The sequence below is a fragment of the Callospermophilus lateralis genome, unplaced genomic scaffold (assembly GCF_048772815.1).
Source record: "Callospermophilus lateralis isolate mCalLat2 unplaced genomic scaffold, mCalLat2.hap1 Scaffold_1008, whole genome shotgun sequence".
Taxonomy (NCBI): Eukaryota; Metazoa; Chordata; class Mammalia; order Rodentia; family Sciuridae; genus Callospermophilus; species Callospermophilus lateralis.
Window position 1 is genome coordinate 575,905 of NW_027510251.1, and position 7,300 is coordinate 583,204.

A 7,300-nucleotide genomic window follows, 5' to 3' on the forward strand; every position below is an offset into this window, starting at 1 on the left:
GAAAGACTTGACAGCCATAGTTGAGACTCAAAACACACATGGACCTCACATTGTAGACCTCAATGGGCCTGGCTTCATGTGACCTTTTGGCCACTCTTTGGGAAGACTTGTCTGTGAGAGTTCTCCACAGCTTTCATTGAAATGAGCTTACTCACCATTTAATGGTTCCTGAATGAATTGAAACCCACAGTGCTTCCAACTACATCCTTGAAAAATGGCTAGAAAAATACCATGAAACTTTTGAAATTCCCATGACCAGGTGGCACTGGAGAACCTTTGGATGTCCTGTTGCTGATCATGAGTGTACCAGACAGTGCCTTGATTGACTGGGTTTTATGAAAATGGTGTAGAACAGAGATTCCAGTAAGTTGGAGCCTGCTGTGTAGTGGGCATAGAGTAGTGGACTATAGGTTTGTGAATAAACCTCTGTGTTGGGGCCAAATGGATCTGCCATTGGCTTTCAAATATCTTCTGACTGACATACTACAGCCATCTGACCCTTATATGTAAAAACATCTTTTTATATTGAGAGGTTTCAGGGCAATGTTCAGAATCCAGTTGCTATAGTCAAGGGGGAAAGCTATGTGGGATAGACCCGTGTTTGAACATTCTCCTGAAGACCCTGAACAACCACACGTGACAGAACTCCCTCCAGCATTGTGTCCCAGTTGAACTCCTTGTATTTCATTAAGCCAATACCAAAATCCCAGTGCAGCAGTAAGAAACACCATGAAAATGGAGGATGACCAAATGGCTTCACAGACCACACAGGGAGACACTTAACTCCCAGTGGCCACAGTTTACCTACAAAGAGAGAATTCAGAACTGCTTCCTCATGTTCATTAGAAAACAAAGAACCATTTCATCCAGGTCACATAGATGCAGACGCAGACTTGATGGTGTCACTACAAGTGAAGCAAAATCTCCTGACAACAATATATATATATATATATATATATATATATATATATATATATATATATATATATATATATATATATATATATATTTCATGTGCCCAACCGCAGAGGCAGTTTCTCAAGAAGTCTTTAGGCCAGCAGAGTCCCATGTTTTTGGAGTGTTTAACCTCTCCCTTACTTTTGGAAACTGTTCTACCTTATCCAATATTGTGAAATCCTGAGCATTTTCAGTTCCACATATGTAATCACAGGATTTCAAACTTCTCTCCACTAATTGTGTATTACTTGGAGCAAAGTTAATTGCAAGGAATTGTTCTGGATGAGAGTGGCAAGATTTTAGTGTAGCACATATTTGCATACACATTAGATTCATTTTCCTATTTTCCAATTAAACTACTGATCCCTGACACTAACTCATACCCTACTAAACTCTGACTACTAATCCTAATATGATGGATAAAAAGACACCTAACAGAATAGAAATACAGGCCTTTCATAGGAGGCATGGTGTATACTTGGATTTGCCTTCTGCTTTATCAAGGGTATGTGTTATAAATCTTGTCAAATTTTCATTGTAATATTTCTCCATGATATATATATATATATATATATATATATATATATATATATATATATATATATATATATATACACATATATATACTCTCAAGATTTTTCAATATATGACATATATGTATCTTATTAAACACTCCCTAAAATCATTCATGTTCATGGTATGTGGATTTATAATCAACTTTTCACAAGATTATTCTCAGAAATATTCAACCACCTGAAATACCTATTTCTTTCCTAGTACTGAAAACTAACTTCAGTGAATGGTGCTTACAAATCCTAATATTTCTACAGTAACTGACCCAGTTTAACATCAATGCAAGTAGATTCCTATGGGACATGATGTGTATTTTGAAGATCATTTTTATTCAACACTGGTACATTGCTATTTTTTCAGTTGATGGACATCATAGGATATATCTTTTCATCCAGAAGTACACAAATTTATAGGCATTTGGTTCACTTTTAATCACTTCCTCCTTAAGAACACATGCATTCCTCCATGTTTCTTTATGGTCTTTTCACTAGACTTCTTTCTGAACACATTATTTTTCGATTCCATAATCATTTTTTAAGCAAAACTCACACACTATTCATGATAAACCCTAACCCTAATATTACCATTAGATATATAAATGGTTGGAATGAATGAATGTTTATCAATAGAAGATTTCCTATATATTTTCAGATATCAATTCAATCCATTATTTAAAGTTGGAAATAGTTATATAATTTATTCACAATATGGTCTATTCATGCATCATCTCTATATTCATCAACAGAGTGTACAACGATTTGTATGCTCAATACTAATTTACAAGTTTTCAAAATATTGCTCCCCATAATGGTGGAAGAAATACTCATGTCACCTGATCTACATATCCATTCTATCACAGTAATATTCTGGACACAAAATGCAAAGGTCACACTTATGATTGCACCAAAGCCTTTATGGAAAGTGAGCATGGATTTCTAAAACATCCATGTTCATGTTGCCCAATGCTCTCCATGTAAATCGTATTGGTGACTACATACTTGTTTCTTCCTAGTATTATATATTCAACATCAACCGTGTTGAAAATGTCTAATCCTATCACTCACTTTATACTTTGCCTGATTTCCTAATGTCTCTATTGATATCTGCTTTTCTACATATTTTCGCCAGTTCATCATTGTGACTGACTCTTCACATGTGCTGACATTTACATTCACTCTCTAACCGAAACCCTATTGCTAAAGAACTTTTATTCTCCAACTCATAGACTCACTATTTTTCATAAACCTACTGCCTATCTTCTAATCCTATGGAGTAACTCTTTTTGACTGGATGTTCTCTTCTACATTCAATCATCCGAGGTACAGGGTCCTATGCCATTGTATATCGATATATCTGAGACCTTGGTGCAGAACATAATTCAAGCTAAGTATCCCAAACAAGGGCCCAATGCCGTTCTGGGATTCAAATCTTTCCTAGATTTCTGTTATCATACTTATATTTCATGTCTATATTCTTAAAATATAACAGGTTCCCATTATAATTATTCATCCAGCAGAATCATTCCTAACCCAAATCGAATGTGCTATTAAACCTAAACATACACTGTTTTCTCAATCTAACTTTACAGAAGAGGAGGGACAGATTTGGTCTTACAATACAGGATGGTAGGGGATCTTCCACCTGCTGAGAACATCAAAGGTCCATGCAGAAATGATCCCTGGAGAAGATGTAGGCAGCTATGAAGGACCTGAGAGAGCAAAAGTCATCTTCCATGGCAAACAACCTGGTCAGGATGAAGGGATGTGTCTGAATCAGCCTCTCTCTTCTTAATGTAGAGAAGATGGACCAAACCAGGCCTGTGTGGAGAGCTGTTCCAGGGTGCTAATGGTTGATATACCATTCGAACTTGTGAATGTGTCACAGGAAGTAGGGGCAGCCTCCATCTCATGGGACCCTTGGAAGCAACTGTTAGGACAAAGTGGTTGCCAAGGCAGTGACTTCATTCAGTTCCTGAAGTAAGTGACCTACCTAACTTCATTGGTGATGGAACTCTCTGAACTTGGGATCCAAGAAGCCAGGCACCAAGAGCCAGTCCCAGTCCCAGTCCCAGTGGGCTCACTTGTTTGTATTTACCAAGGACAGAGTCAGTCTTTTTTGGTACCTACTGATGTTAGGATGGCCAAATGCCAGGATAGCTCTGAAGAGGGGCCTTTCCTGAGACAGCAGTGAGTGACTCACTGCTGGCTTCTGACAATTTCAAAGAGTTGGCCAAGGAGACCATTTCTGAAAGAGGAAAGTCCATTTTGGGGTAAAATAGTATGGCCCACTAGTCAGAGGACACTCCGGATAGTCACAGACCTAATTGGGTGAAGGAGGTGCCTTTGTTGGTGTGGGTGAGAGTTTGTGGTTTTGTCCCATGTTCTAAGAATAGGTAGGAAAGGCAGTTTGTTTGTTTTGGAGTGGACTGTTTCTAGTAAGTCATTTGAAAAGGAGAGTGTTTCTATGTCTGTGTATCCCACTGTGTCCGTGGTTGTTGACATTAGAAAAGATAATGAGGAGGCCACGCCAGTGACAGCGATGGCGGCGGAGTCGGCGCTCCAAGTTGTGGAGAAGCGGCAGGCACGCCTGGCTACAAACCTGGACCCCAAGATGCTATTGAAATATTTGAAGAAACTCTCCACCTTGCCTATTACAGTAGATATCCTTGTGAAACAATGAGGCTGATGAACAGGACTTTGAGAAAAGCAATTCCCGAAAGCACCCTCGGGATGCGGTTCAGAGGGAGGAGGAGATGGAAGGGTACTACCAAGAAAACAGCAAGGCGTCAGGCAGCCGATCCTATAGTCCCGAGCACAGACAGAAGAAACACAGAAAACTCTCCGAATGTGAACAACCTCACAAAGTGTCTCTCAGTCATGAGAGGAGAGATGAGAGGAAGAGGTGTCACAGGGTGTCACCTACATACTCATCAGACCCCGAATCTTCTGACTATGGCCATGTCCAGTCCCCTCCATTCTGTGAGACTCCTCATCAGATGTACACAGACCATTACAGGTAACCAGAGAAGGCCCATGAGTCCATTGTTTCACACCAGAAACCCGGAAAAGGCCACAGTAATGCCTTTCAGGTCAGACTGGGAGTTAGTCAAGAACATCACCTGGGAGAACCCCAGGGAAAGGGGATCTTGAACCAAAACAAGGAACACAGATCTTGCCACAAGAAAAAAACGCCCTATTGATGCAAAGAGTGATGATAAGGCCTCTGCTTTGGGCAGAGAGAAGCCACACAAGTCCCTCTCAAAAGAGGAGACCCGAAGGCCACTCCAAGGGGATAGTGCCAAAGAGAGACCACCTTCTAGTGCTGCCAAGAAAGAGAAAGAAAGAGAAGGCAGCAGCCTCAAAAGAAAGTTTTTATTCTCAGAGGTTGCTTCAGACAAGCACCTTAAAAAGCCAAAGCACAAGCATGCTGCAAAAACCAAATCGGACATAAGCAAGCAACGCGTGGACAGCACAGACATAAGAAGAGAGGCTGGAGACCTGTTGCTTAGAACAAAAGAGAATGTTTCTAACAATATAAAGGCTGAAGAAGGGAAAGTAAAGACTTCTAATTTGGATAGAAAGTCACTGGGCTCACTCCCTAAGGCAGAAGAGGCAGACGTGGAGGATGAATTCGAGCAGCCCACCATGTCATTTGAATCATACCTCAGCTATGACCAGCCCCAGAAGAAAAAGAAGAAGATTGTGAAAACTCCAGCCATGGCACTTGGAGACAAAGGACTTTAAAAAAGTGATTCCAAAAGCACTAGTAAAAACTTAAACTCAGTTCAGAAATCACCCAAGGGGAATGAGAGCAGGTCAGAGAAGCTGCAGCTGGCTGGAGCCAACTCAACCAGGCTGAGAAAGGTCCCTACTGAGGCACTGCCGTTATTGCCAGACCTCCCCTTAATCACCATGCAGAGCAATTACCGTCCACTTTCTTCCCTTGAAGTGATGCCCTCCTTCCAGCCAAAGAGAAAAGCATTCTATTCACCCCAGAAAGAAGAAGAAGCTGGATTCACTGGACACAGAATGAATTCCAAGATGCTGGTGTATTCCGGTTCCAAGTGTGCCTATCTCCCCAAAATGATGACCTTGTACTAGCAGTGCATCCTTGTACTTAAAAACAACATCGATTCCATCTTTGAATTGGGAAGAGTACCGTTTTCTATTCTTGAACCTGTTTTTGAGAGGTGTACACCTGATGAGCTATATCACATAGAGGAATACAATCACGTATTAATTGAAGACAAAGATCAATTATGGAAAGTTCATTGTCACCGAGACTTTAAAGAAGAAAGACCAGAAGAGTATGAGTCCTGGCGGGAGATGTACCTGCGGCTTCAGAATGCCCGAGAGCAGCAGCTACGAGTGCTAACAAAGAACATCCAATGTGCAAATGCCAATAAGCCCAAGGGCGGGCGAGCAAAGATGATCTTTGTCAACTCTGTGGCCAAGCCACCTAGAGATGTCTGCTGGAGGCAAGAGAAGTTTGGAACAGGAGGAGCAGCTGTCCCTGAGAAAGTCAAGATTAAGCCAGCCCCGTATAGCACAGGAAGCAGCCACATTCCTGCCAGCAGCAACAGCTTGAACCCCAGCTCTGAGCAGCCAGTCTATGATGGCCCCAGCACGAGCAGTGCCCACTTGGTGCCAGTGGTCAGTAGTACCATCTCCTATGATCCTAGGAAACCAGCTGTGAAGAAAATTGCACCAATGATGGCCAAGAAAATTAAAGCTTTCAAGAACAGATTCTCTCGACGATAAACCAAGCACTTACTTTGGAGATGGAATTTGGGGGGCAAGATTACAGGGACAATCGGGGATAGAGAGTGGGACTTCCAGGGGAGCCCAGAAGCTTACTTTGTGGAGCCTCTTGGCCTTGGAATCCTGCATGGTTGCAGGTGCTTCCCTGCACACCTACCTGTGCCCTGCCTGGAGCACACTTCAGAATTCTGAAGACGATGGGAAGCCTCAGTCTCACTGAGGATTTTAAGGTCAATTATACTTTTGTTGTTAATTAGCATCTTTGTAAACTATTAGACATAGTTTTAATTAGTAAATATTGCCCCCAGATTGTAAAAAAAAAGAAAGAAAAGAGAATGAATCAATAGTTGTGTCCTGTCTAGTAAAAAGCTTCCCAGCATTCAACCTGCGCAATTCATGAATGTACTGTGGGTTGCCTTAATGATGGGCAACACCTACGATCTTCTGAAGTTCCTGTTTTCTTCCTGAATTCTTGTCAATCTCTAAATAGGTGCATGTTTATGTGTACAAGATATGAACCACCTCCACGCTCTGTGATATGGCCATGTACTGGATAGCTGAAAGGAATGGCAAGCATTTCAGAAAACTCAGATATCAGTGTCACCAGGAAAGTCTCAGTGAAGAAACCCTGCTTTGGACCTTTTGCTTACTTATTGTTCTGTTGCCCTGAATGTCAGTACGGTCTTGCCTCAGGCAACCACTGTGTGAAGCCTGAAGAAATCAGTTTTCAAATGGAAAATGAATGGGCATCACCTGTGGCTCTTTGCTAAATTGCTGTGGAAAGGTGTGTGTCTGCATCAGACTATTGGCCCTGTGTGAGGCTGTGGCTTACATTCTCAGTACCTGATGGATCTAAAAAAGATGCCATGTGTGCATCAAAAACATAAATGGCAAAAAGATCAGTCACTGTGGATGAACTCTCGCCTTCCTTTGTAAGGTTCCTGAACTCCATCAAGTGAGAATAGGGATTCTTTGGGTAAAATGAGTTCTTGAAACCACTGCAGAGGAGC

The 7,300-nt window shown here is 41.5% G+C and overlaps 1 pseudogene; it reads left to right on the top strand.

The window, feature by feature from the left end:
* Positions 1 to 4,050: 4,050 nt before the first annotated feature.
* Positions 4,051 to 6,290, top strand: LOC143386069 (elongin-A pseudogene; annotated as a pseudogene).
* The last annotated feature ends 1,010 nt before the right edge of the window (positions 6,291 to 7,300 follow it).